This window comes from Triticum urartu, chromosome 5 (assembly GCF_003073215.2).
Source record: "Triticum urartu cultivar G1812 chromosome 5, Tu2.1, whole genome shotgun sequence".
Taxonomy (NCBI): Eukaryota; Viridiplantae; Streptophyta; class Magnoliopsida; order Poales; family Poaceae; genus Triticum; species Triticum urartu.
In genome coordinates, this window is record NC_053026.1 from 288647180 (window position 1) to 288660814 (window position 13635).

Here is a 13635-nt window from a genome sequence, read left to right on the forward strand (position 1 = left end):
TACCTTTATTGCTTGTTACTCGTTACCAATTTCCTTATCACAAAACTATTTGTTACCGATAATTTCAGTGCTTGCAGAGAATACCTTGCTGAAAACCGCTTATCATTTCCTTCTGCTCCTTGTTCGGTTTGACACTCTTACTTATCGGAAGGACTACGATAGATCCCCTATACTTGTGGGTCATCAAGACTCTTATCTGGCGCCGTTGCCGGGGAGTGAAGCGCCTTTGGTAGGTGGAATTTGGTAAGGAAAAATTTATATAGTGTGCTGAAATTTACTGTCACTTGTTACTATGGAAAGTAATCCTTTTAGGGGCTTGTTCGGGGTATCTTCACCTCAACGGGTAGAGCAAATAGTTGCTCCTCAACCTACTGGACCTACTGAAAATGAAAATGTTTACTTCGAAATTCATTTTGGTTATGATAGAGAAACTGCTAGCTAATCCTTTTGCAGGAGATGGAACATTGCATCCCGACTTACACTTAATCTATGTGGATGAAGTTTGTGGATTATTTAAGCTTGCAGGTATGCCCGATGATGTTATCAAGAATAAGGTCTTCCCTTTATCTTTGAATGGAGATGCATTGACATGGTATAGGCTATGTGATGATATGGGATCATGGGACTATAAGCATCTAACACCCCAGATGTAATTTACCTTATTTGTACTCTAACTCTTGCCGTTTCCGGCACTAAGTTATGATATTTCCTCGTTGTCGGGTTTTTATCTTCGTGTGCTTTTGTCTTTGTCATGCATCTCATGTCATGTCATCATGTGCATTGCATTTGCATACGTGTTCGTCTCATGCATTCGAGCATTTTCCCCGTTGTCCGTTTTGCATTCCGGCGCACCTATGTCCTCCGGTGGCACTTTCTACCTCTTTGCGTGTGCGGGTGTTAAACATTTCCGGATTGGACCGAGACTTGCCATGCAGCCTTGGTTTACTAATGGTAGACCGCCTGTCAAGTTTCGTGCCATTTGGACTTCGTTTGATACTCCAACGGTTAACCGAGGGACCGAAAAGGCCTCGTGTGTGTTGCAGCCCAACACCCTTCCAAAGTGGCCCAAAACCCACCTAAACCTCCTCCATCATCTAGAGCATTCGATCACGATCGCGTGGCCGCAAACCGCACCTCATTTGGAGCTTCCTAGCTCCCTCTACCTCTATAAATAGGTCTCTCCACGAAATCTCGGGTCTCCTCCCCCTAACCCTAGCTTTTTCCCTGCAGCACGCCGGACAACGTCCGGGCGCGCCGGACATCGCCGCCGCCGCCAAGCGGGGACTGCCACGTGTCCCGAGCTGGCCCCCACTTTGCCACCGACCCCGCGGGCCCGCGAGGCCCAGCGCCGGCCCTCCCGGCCCGGGTCCTCCCACCGCCCGACGCCGCCCGCTCCTCGGATCCCCGCCGCCTCGCCCGATCCGCCTCTCGCCGCGCGGCCCTTCGCCTACCGGCGCTGCCGCATGCCCTCGCCGGCAAGCTCGCACCGCCCAGCTCCTCTGCCTCGGTCGCCGCCCCGCCACGCAAACCTCGCTGCCCGGAGCTCCAGCGAGCGCCTCCGTCGCCCCCAAGCCCGGATCCAGCTAGCCTCCTCCTCCCCTCGGCTACTCCAATGACCCGAGTTCCTCCGGCGAACTTCGAACACCGGCAGCTACAGTGTCCGACCCGGCCGGATCTGGATCTGGACGAAGACGATTGACTTTTTCCCTCCTAACCCTATTTATTTTGGCAATCTTTGACGCATCATAACTTCCTCATCGTAGCTCCGATTCGTGTGTGTAGCATATCAAAATGTTCGCCTCGATGAGTACATCATTTCGTCTCATTGCATCGTTTTCATTTGAGCTCACCTTGATGTCTGAAATGCTGTTGGAAGAGTGCTATGTGATGATTATTTCATATCTGTTTCAGCAAATGGCCTTTTGTCATTTTTGCCATGATTAATGTGTGCATGCTATGATCCTGAGCTCTACATGTGTTTTGAAGAATGCCATGCCATCTTTACAGAGGTGTATGCCATGCATTTTTGTGGTCTTTGTGGTGACTAGCACAAGCATGCAAAGTAGCTTACTCAATGATGCTGATTTCAGGGACTTAGAATTTCACCAAGTCCTTGCCCTGTCATTATTTTTATGCCACATGTTCATGTTGTTTCCTAGTGATCCGTGCCTCTTTTGAGCATGATCAGTAAGGATGTTTTGTAGATAATGTTGTGCTCTATCCATCCATGTCTTTGTTTGCAATTATGGAGCACCCTAGCTTGAGTCAATCGAGCTCTACTTTTGCTATAAAATGTTCCTGGTAGATTGTTAACAAGTTTAGCGATTTTGCCGAGCTTGTTGTAGTTGATCCGTGCATACTATGTTGTTGTTATTGCCATGTCTAGCTTCTATGCAATGTATATTTGCTGGGTGTATGCTTAGTTTGTCATTCAATGCCTTGTAGTGAGTGCATCGAGCTCGTAAACATGCCTACTTGATAATTGTTTTGCCATGTTCCAGTTTTTCACTAAGTCTGAATCTGTTTATATTTTTGCTATGTTCACATGCTTGCAATTGTATTTTATGATCCCTTTTGGCTCATGGTCACTAAGGAACTTTCGTTATATTCTTTGAGTAGCTTCATATCATGCCTTGCTTTGCCATGATATGTTCCTGTAGCATGTAGTTATCGTGCTCTAAACTTTGCTTCCTGATGATAAATTCCTGACTTGTTATTTTCACCAAGTCTGTAACCAGTAATCTTTTGCACTTTTGCCATGCTTGTTTGAACATGTTAATGAGTGATTTAGCCGTAGCTCAGTGTTCATCTTTTGTCAAGCATCATGAGTGGATCCCTGCCATGTATTTTGTTGTCATGTTTGAGTGTTGTAGCATGTTGTTCTTGATGTATTTAGAAGGCTACTTGTTGTTTATTGCAGACCGGTGCCATATTTGTTTTGCTTGTCATTTCCAAACCGTGCATCCGATTCCGGTGATCTTTATATCGGTTTCAACCGAAATCAACTCCTCTTTCCAGTGGAACTCTTGGTTTTCCAGGTTGAGGCCAGGTTCAATCATTCCTTTCCAAATCTTGCATATGCATCAAATATCGCATACCGCATATCATGTCATGTTTGCATCATGTTGCTTGAGCATTGCACGCGGTTGATTGTGTTCCTTTTGCTTGTTGTCTTGCTTTGGGTAGAGCCGGGAGACGAGTACGTGAATGAGGATCCCGTTGAGTACGCTTACAAGGATCAAGACAACTCTGAGAACTTTGCAGGCAAGATGACCATACCCTCGAAATCACTTCTATCTTTGCTTGCTAGATGCTCGCTCTTTTGCTATGCCTATGCTACGATACCTACCACTTGCTTATCATGCCTCCCATATTGCCATGTCAAACCTCTAACCCACCGTGTCCTAGCAAACTGTTGTTTGGCTATGTTACCGCTTTGCTGAGCCCCTCTTATAGCGTTGCTAGTTGCAGGTGAAGATTGGAGATCGTTCCTTGTTGGAACTTGTTTATTGTTGGGATATCACCATATTATCTTGTTTATCTTAATGCACCTATATACTTGGTAAAGGGTGGAAGGCTCGGCCTTATGCCTCCTATTTTGTTCCACTCTTGCCGCCCTAGTTTCCGTCATATTGGTGTTATGTTCCCGGATTTTGCGTTCCTTACACGGTTGGGTTATAATGGGAACCCCTTGACAATTCGCCTTGAATAAAACTCCTCCGGCAATGCCCAACATTGGTTTTACCATTTTCCACCTAGCCTCTTTTTCCCTTGGGTTTCCGGAGCCCAAGGGTCATCTTTATTAAACCCCCCGGGCCAGTGCTCCTCTGAGTGTTGGTCCAAAACAGAGCCACTTGCAGCGCCACCTCGGGGAAACTTGAGGGTTGGTTTTAGTTGTATGTAGTGTTCATCTGGGTGTGCCCTGGGAACGAGATATGTGCAGCTCCTATCGGGATTTGAACTTTCGAAAGTCGTGCCCGTGGTTATGGGCAGATGGGAATTTGTTAATGCCCGGTTGTAGATAATCTGAAATTAACTTAATTAAAATGCATCAACCGCGTGTGTAACCGTGATGGCCTCTTCTCGGCGGAGTCCGGGAAGTGAACACGGTGTTGGAGTAATGCTTGACGTAGGTTGTTCTAGGATCACTTCTTGATCATAGTTGTTCGACCGTGCTTTTGCCTTCTCTTCTCGCTCCCATTTGCGTATGTTAGCCACCATATATGCTAGTCGCTTGCTGCAGCTCCACATCATACCTTTACCTTTCCTAAAAGCTTAAATAGTCTTGATCGCGAGGGTGTGAGATTGCTGAGTCCCTGTGAGTCACAGATTACTTCCAAAACCAGATGCAGGGACCGATGATACCACTCCAGATGACATGACCGAGCTCAAGTGGGAGTTTGATGAAGACTCTCATCGTTACTACGTGTCTTTCCCAGATGATCAGTAGTGGTGCCCAGTTGGGGCGATCGGGGACTTTGTCGCATTTGGGGGTTGATCTTTATTTTGGTTCCGTAGTCGGACCCTGAGTGTATTGGATGAATGTAATGACTTATTTATGTATTTGTGTGACATGGCGAGTGTAAGCCAACTATGTACCTTTCCCCTTTATTTATTTACATGGGTTGTTGTGAATATTACCTCACTTGCGAGATTGCTTTCAATGCGGTTATGCTTCTAAGTCATGCTTCGACACGTGGGAGATATAGCCGCATCAAGGGCGTTACAAGTTGGTATCAGAGCCTTCCCTGACCTTAGGAGCCCCCTGCTTGATCGAATCGTTGGCATTGTTGAGTCTAGAAAAATGTTTTGAGTCATTTAGGATTATATATATCGGAGAGTAGGACTTATTTTTACTCCTCAATCCCTTCGTCGCTCTGGTGAGGCATCCTGACGTACAGTTTTGACTCTTCTCTTCTCAAATTTCACAAAAAAAATTTAGGATCACGCCGGTATCTTGGAATCATTCCGATGGTTTTGTGACGAGAACATTGTTCTTGGTGCCTCCTGACATTTAGGGGTTGTGGCAGTGTCCCGGGGAGTTGAGCTTCGAGGTGTTGTCGTCACAATTTTATCGTTGAGATTCTGGAATACCTGAGTTTCACTAACATCGAAAATATCTTTTATGTAGTTGTTGGTGAGATAACCTCGAGGCCACCCAGTACTGGGGCGGGAGTTCGGGAGTATCGCCATAACTCGTATGACGGATGCTTTTCGAAGGTTGAGGTAAATGATTTCCGAAGGTTTCCTGGTTATGTGTTGAAGGATGGATACAGCTGGATGTAGGATTTGCTAGCTTTGGGTGAGATATTATGCTTCCCCTGTATCCCCAACACCTGATTGCATAACCGGAAAGGTTCGGGAGTTTCATAGGTGGGAATTCTTGTAGCTCTAGTTCTTCTTCCGCGGATATTTGGTTCGGGATTGGGTAATCCTCAACAAGTATTTGTTCATGTCCGTACCTTGCTGTTTTATTCTTCTACCTCTATCTAAGTGGCTTCTCAATTTATGGAAATGTGACCATTTCGATTGGAATGCATTCGTTCATTTTGTTCGGATGTGAAGACTATATGTGCAATTTCGATCCATTTGATTCAGCTTAAATATTTGTCTGTCAAGATGCTAACGAATGTCACCCTCTTCAGGATGGCTCCTGCTAAGGGTCAGAATCAGAATCAGGATCCGCCACCACCACCTCCACCTCCGGAGGCATGGCAAGCTGTGATGGCCTCTACCAATGCAAACACGCAGCTGATCATGCAAATTTTGCAAGAGCGCAACCAAGGGAACCAAGGCCATGGCAACAATCAGAATCAGTTTGCTACACTCAATGAGTTCCTTGCTAACCAGCCAAAGACCTTCAGCAACTATGTTAAGGCCTCAGACGCTGATGATTGGCTCGTGGACATATGCAAGCATTTCGAGTGCAGCAACGTCAGGCCTGAGGACTTTGTCAAGTTTGCCTCCTTTCAACTCAAAGACCAAGCTGCAGAATGGTTTCAGCAATACAAAGATTCTAGAGGAGGCCGTGTGATTACCTGGGATGAATTCCGTCAAGACTTCAAAGCTCATCACATTCCTCAGAGTGTTGTTGAAAACAAGCGTGAGGAATTCCGCAACCTGAAGCAAGGCAGCTTGTTTGTTTACCAGTATAACATTCTGTTCCAGAGGCTCGCTCGTTTCGCCAAGCAAGACGTCCCTGACGAGAAGAGCATGATTTATCAGTTCAGGGGTGGCCTCAGAGAAGATCTCCAACTAGCTCTCATCCTTTTTGAGCCCAAGAAGTATGATGAGTTTTACAACATGGCACTGAAGCAAGAGGCTGCACAACTAAAGTGCGATGCTTCCAAGAAGCGAGTCACAGATGTGACTTCTTCTTCCTCAACTCAAGTGGTGACTAAGCAACAAAAGTATTGGCTTCCTCCTCCTCCATTCCGTCAGCCTTATCAGCAGAAGAGCAAAGGTGGCAGTGGATCTTCCCACCCACCCAACCCAGGCTTTCAGAACAAGACTTCGTCTCAAGCTCCAAGATCAAGTGCTCCGTATCACCGTCCGCTCTCGGAGGTCACGTGCAACAAGTGCCAACAGAAGGGTCACTATGCCAAAAAATGCTTCAATCAGAGGCGTCTTCCTCCTCCTCCTCCTGTGAGATCTGCTAGCAATGCAGTGGTCAAGCATAACCCCAAGCACGCCAAGGTCAACTTGTTGAACGCAGCTCAGGCAGAGGACTCGCCAGATGTGATTATGGGTAACCTTCCTGTTAACGATATTCCTGCAAAAGTTCTTTTTGACACCGGTGCATCGCTTTCTTTTATTTCAAGACCATTTGTTGCCAAGCATGAATTTGTGACCGAAAGGATTCCTTTTCCATTGAAGATTGTGTCCCCGGGCAAGCAAATGACATCTAACAATTGCGTCCCGGATGTTACTATCACATTGGGCGACTATAAGTTTCTATCCTCTCCAGTGGTCCTCGGTAACTCAGATATTGATCTTATTCTTGGAATGGACTGGCTTTCTAAGCACAAGGCTTAGCTTGATTGTGCTGCCAGGAAGATTCAATTAACTCATTCGTTTGAGGATGTAATTGTCTTTGCCGCAGGGATGGTACCATTCGACTGTTTTCTCTCAATGAGAAGGGCGAGCTGGATGCCATCTCTCAAATTCCAGTCGTTTGCGAATATCAAGACGTCTTTCCAGAAGAGCTTCTAGGAATGCCTCCGCACCGGCCAATTGAATTCATCATCGATCTTGAGCCTGGCACGGAACCTATTTGCAAACGTCTTTACAAGCTTGGACCTGAAGAGTTGAAGGAGCTGAAGAAACAACTCGATATTCAAGAGAGAATGGGTCTCATCTGACCTAGTTCTTCTCCATGGGGTTGTGGAGTTCTTTTGTGAAGAAGAAGGATGGAACGGACCGACTTTGTGTCGACTACCGTCCATTGAACAAGAAGACTATAAACAACAAGTACCCACTTCCCAACATCAATGAGCTATTTGAACAACTCAAAGGTGCTCAAGTATTCTCCAAGCTTGATCCCCATATGGCTATCATCAGATTCGCATTCGTGAACATGATATCCCCAAGACATCATTCAGAACAAGCTATGGTTCATATGAATACACTGTCATGTCTTTCGGCCTCGTCAATGCTCCGCCAACATTCTCTCGCATGATGAACTTCATCTTCAACCCCTACACAAATGACTTTGTCTTGGTCTACCTCGATGACATTTTGGTCTTTTCCAAGAACAAGGAGGATCATGCCAAGCACTTGCGTTTGGTGCTAGATAAGCTCAGAGAACATCGGTTATATGCCAAGTTCTCAAAGTGCGAGTTTTGGCTCGATGAGGTTCTCTACCTTGGAAATATCATTTCTGCCAAGGGCATAGCGGTGAATCCTGAGAAGGTGTCTGCAATTGTGAATTGGAAACCACCTCAGAACGTGAAGCAACTCTGCAGCTTCCTTGGTCTCGCAAGCTATTGTCGAAGGTTCATTGAGAACTTCTCTAAGATCGCGAAGCCTCTTTCCAACCTTCTCCAGAAGCACGTGAAGTACGTCTGGTCTCCTGAATGTGACATCGCTTTCAACACCCTGAAAGAGAAGTTAGTCACTGCTCCAGTTCTGACTCCTCCTGATGAATCCAAACCGTTTGAGGTCTTCTGTGATGCTTCCCTTCAAGGTCTTGGTGCAGTGTTGATGCAAGAGAAGCAAGTTGTGGCCTATACCTCTCGCCAGTTGAAGTCCAATGAAAAGAACTACCCCACTCATGACCTCGAGTTGGTGGCAATTGTGCATGCTCTTTTAACTTGGAGACATCTCTTATTGGGATGAAAAGTGGACATCTTCACTGATCATAAGAGTCTCAAGTACATCTTCACTCAGCCTAATCTCAACCTCAGGCAGACTCGTTGGGTCAAAATGATTCAAGAATATAATCCGAGTATCGAATATACTCCAGGCAAGGCCAATGTAATTGCTGACGCTTTGAGCAGGAAGGCTTACTGCAACAGTCTGATTCTCAAGCCTTACCAACCCGAGCTTTGTGAAGCTTTCCGCAAACTCAATCTGCAAGTTGTTCCTCAAGGATTTTTGGCCAACCTTCAAGTCTCTCCTACTTTGGAAGATCAGGTTCGCGAGGCTCAACTTCTTGATGCTATGGTGATTGGGATTGCCAAGAGTCAACCCAAGTACAAGTGCTATCGCCTTGATGACAAGGATACTCTATTCTTCGAGGATCGCATTGTTGTGCCTAAAGGTGACCTTCATAAAGTCATTATGAACGAGGCTCACAATTGACTCCTCTCTATTCACCCTGGAAGTACAAAGGTGTACCATGACCTCAAGCAGTCGTATTGGTGGACTCGAATGAAGCGCGAGATTGCTCAGTTCGTGAATGAATGTGATGTCTACAGAAGAGTGAAAGCAGAACACCAACGACCAGCTGGTCTCCTCCAACCTCTTGCCATTCTAGAATGGAAGTTTGACCATATTGAGATGGACTTCATGACTGGATTTCCAAATTCCAAGCGTGGCAATGATGCTATCTTCGTTGTCATCGACAAACTCACTAAAGTGGCTCATTTTCTCCCTATCAAAGAATCCATCACAGCAGCTCAATTGGCAGAGCTATATACCTCCCGGATTGTCTCTCTACACGACATTCCGCAGTTGATTTCTTCAGATCATGGCAGCATCTTCACCTCCAAGTTTTGGGATTCTTTTCAGAAGGCCATGGGCACCAACATCCGTTTCAGCACAGCTTTTCATCCTCAAACTAGTGGCCAAGTCGAGCGAGTAAATTAGATTCATGAAGATATGCTCAGGGCTTGCATCATCTCTTTCGGTATGAAGTGGGAAGATTGTCTTCCATATGCCAAGTTCTCCTACAACAACAGCTTCCAAGCGAGTTCGGGCAAGGCCCCATTTGAAATTCTCTATGGCAGGAAGTGTCGTACTCCTCTTAACTGCTCAGAGACTGGTGAACGTCAACTTCTTGGCAATGACTTGATCACAGAGGCAGAAGAGATGTGCAAAGTCATTCGTGATAATCTCAAAGTCGCGCAATCACGCCAGAAGAGCTACTATGATAGTAAGCATCGTGACTTGGCTTTCGAGATCGGAGACCATGTCTACCTCCGCGTCTCTCCAATGAAAGGTACTCCTCGCTTCGGTATCAAAGGTAAGCTTGCCCCTAGATACGTAGGCCCTTTCAAGATCGTCAGCAAGAGAGGCGATCTCGCCTATCAACTTGAGCTTCCATCCAACTTTGCAAACGTGCACGACGTGTTTCACGTGTCTCAACTCCGCAAGTATTTCAAGACTCCTGACCGCACCGTCAACTTCGAAGACATTGATCTCCAAGAAGACATTTCTTATCATGAGCACCCAGTTGCTATTCTTGAAGAAACTGAGCACAAGACTCGCAACAAGTCTACCAAATTCCTCAAAGTCAAGTGGTCACATCATTCTGACCGTGAAGCCACCTGGGAATGCGAGGATCACCTCCGTTCTGAGTACCCGTAGTTTTTCCAGTCCTAGATCTCGGGACGAGATCCTTTCGTAGTGGTGGAGTGTTGTAACACCCCGGATGTAATTTACCTTATTTGTACTCTAACTCTTGCCGTTTCCGGCACTAAGTTATGATATTTCCTCGTTGTCGGGTTTTTATCTTCGTGTGCTTTTGTCTTTGTCATGCATCTCATGTCATGTCATCATGTGCATTGCATTTGCATACGTGTTCGTCTCATGCATTCGAGCATTTTCCCCGTTGTCCGTTTTGCATTCCGGCGCACCTATGTCCTCCGGTGGCACTTTCTACCTCTTTGCGTGTGCGGGTGTTAAACATTTCCGGATTGGACCGAGACTTGCCATGCAGCCTTGGTTTACTAACGGTAGACCGCCTGTCAAGTTTCGTGCCATTTGGACTTCGTTTGATACTCCAACGGTTAACCGAGGGACCGAAAAGGCCTCGTGTGTTGTTGCAGCCCAACACCCTTCCAAAGTGGCCCAAAACCCACCTAAACCTCCTCCATCATCTAGAGCATTCGATCACGATCGCGTGGCCGCAAACCGCACCTCATTTGGAGCTTCCTAGCTCCCTCTACCTCTATAAATAGGTCTCTCCACGAAATCTCGGGTCTCCTCCCCCTAACCTAGCTTTTTCCCTGCAGCACGCCGGACAACGTCCGGGCGCGCCGGACATCGCCGCCGCCGCCAAAGCGGGACTGCCACGTTCCCGAGCTGGCCCACTTTGCCACCGACCCCGCGGGCCCGCGAGGCCCAGCGTCGGCCCTCCCGGCCGGGTTCCCACCGCCCGACGCCGCCCGCTCCCGGATCCCGCCGCCTCGCCCGATCCGCCTCTCGCCGCGCGGCCCTTCGCTACCGGCGCGTGCCGCATGCCCTCGCCGGCAAGCTCGCACCGCCAGCTCTCTGCCTCGGTCGCCGCCCCGCCACGAAACCTCGCTGCCCGGAGCTCCAGCGAGGCCTCCGTCGCCCCCAAGCCCGGATCAGCTAGCCTCCTCCTCCCCTCGGCTACTCCAATGACCCGAGTTCCTCCGGCGAACTTCGAACACCGGCAGCTACAGTGTCCGACCCGGCCGGATCTGGATCTGGACGAAGACGATTGACTTTTTCCTCCTAACCCTATTATTTTGGCATCTTTGACGCATCATAACTTCCTCATCGTAGCTCCGATTCTGTGTGTAGCATATCAAAATGTTCGCTCGATGTACATCATTTTGCTCATTGCATCGTTTTCATTTGAGCTCACCTTGATGATGAAAATGCTGTTGGAAGAGTGCTATGTGATGATTATTTCATATCTGTTTCAGCAAATGGCCTTTTGTCATTTTTGCCATGATTAATGTGTGCATGCTATGATCCTGAGCTCTACATGTGTTTTGAAGAATGCCATGCCATCTTTAACAGAGGTGTATGCCATGCATTTTTGTGGTCTTTGTGGTGACTAGCACAAGCATGCAAAGTAGCTTACTCAATGATGCTGATTTCAGGGACTTAGAATTTCACCAAGTCCTTGCCCTGTCATTATTTTTATGCCACATGTTCATGTTGTTTCCTAGTGATCCGTGCCTCTTTTGAGCATGATCAGTAAGGTGTTTTGTAGATAATGTTGTGCTCTATCCATCCATGTCTTTGTTTGCAATTATGGAGCCACCTAGTTTGAGTCAATCGAGCTCTACTTTTGCTATAAAATGTTCCTGGCAGATTGTTACATGTTTAGCGATTTTGCCGAGCTTGTTGTAGTGATCCGTGCATGCTATGTTGTTGTTATTGGCCATGTCTAGCTTCTATGCCATGTCTATTTTCTGGGTGTATGCTTAGTTTGTCATTCAATGCCTCGTAGTGAGTGCATCGAGCTCGTAAACATGCCTACTTGATAATTGTTTTGCCATGTTCCAGTTTTTCACTAAGTCTGAATCTGTTTATGTTTTTGCTATGTTCACATGCTGCAATTGTATTTTCTGATCCCTTTTGGCTCATGGTCACTAAGGGACTTTTGTTATATTCTTTGAGTAGCTTCATGTCATGCCTTGCTTTGCCATGATATGTTCCTGTAGCATGTAGTTATCGTGCTCTAAACATTGCTTCCTGATGATAAATTCCTGACTGTTATTTTCACCAAGTCTGTAACCAGTAATCTTTTGCACTTTTGCCATGCTTGTTTGAACCTATTAATGAGTGATTTAGATAGCTCAGTGTTCATCTTTTGTCAAGCATCATGAGTGGATCCCTGCCATGTATTTTGTTGCCATGTTTGAGTGCTGTTGCATGTTGTTCTTGATGTATTTAGAAGGCTACTTGCTGTTTATCGCAGACCGGTGCCATATTTGTTTTGCTTGTCATTTCCAAACCGTGCATCCGATTCCTATGATCTTTATATCGATTTCAACCGAAATCAACTCCTCTTTCCAGTGGCACTCTTGGATTTCCAAGTTGAGGCCAGGTTCAATCATTCCTTTCTAAATCTTGCATATGCATCACATATCTCATCCCGCATATCATGCATGTTTGGCATCATGTTGCTGAGCATTTCACGTGGTTGATTGTGTTCCTTTGCTTGTTGTTTTGCTTTGGGTAGAGCCGGGAGACGAGTACGTGAATGAGGAGCCCGTTGAGTATGCTTACGACGATCAAGACAACTCTGAGAACTTTGCAGGCAAGATGACCATACCCTCGAAATCACTTCTATCTTTGCTTGCTAGATGCTCGCTCTTTTGCTATGCCTATGCTACGATACCTACCACTTGCTTATCATGCCTCCCATATTGCCATGTCAAACCTCTAACCCACCATGTCCTAGCAAACCGTTGTTTGGCTATGTTACCGCTTTGCTCAGCCCCTCTTATAGCGTTGCTAGTTGCAGGTGAAGATTGGAGATCGTTCCTTGTTGGAACTTGTTTATTGTTGGGATATCACCATATTATCTTGTTTATCTTAATGCACCTATATACTTGGTAAAGGGTGGAAGGCTCGGCCTTATGCCTGCTGTTTTGTTCCACTCTTGCCGCCCTAGTTTCTGTCATATCAGTGTTATGTTCCCGGATTTTGCGTTCCTTACACGGTTGGGTTATAATGGGAACCCCTTGACAGTTCGCCTTGAATAAAACTCCTCCAGCAATGCCCAACACTGGTTTTACCATTTTCCACCTAGCCTGTTTTTCCCTTGGGTTTCCGGAGCCCAAGGGTCATCTTTATAAAACCCCCGGGCCAGTGCTCCTCTGAGTGTTGGTCCAAAACAGAGCCACTTGCAGCGCCACCTCAGGGAAACTTGAGGGTTGGTTTTAGTTGCACGTAGTGTTCATCTGGGTGTGCCCTGAGAATGAGATATGTGCAGCTCCTATCGAGATTTGCCGGCACATTCGAGCGGTGTTGCTGGACTTGTTTTACCATTGTCGAGGATGTCTTGTAACTGGGATGCCGAGTCTGATCGGATTGTCTTGGGAGAAGGAATATCCTTCGTTGACTGTGAGAGCTTGTGATGGGCTAAGTTGGGACTCCCCTGCAGGGATTTGAACTTTCGAAAGCCGTGCCCGCGGTTATGGGCAGATGGGAATTTGTTAATGCCCGGTTGTAGATAATCTGAAATTAACTTAATTAAAATGCATCAAC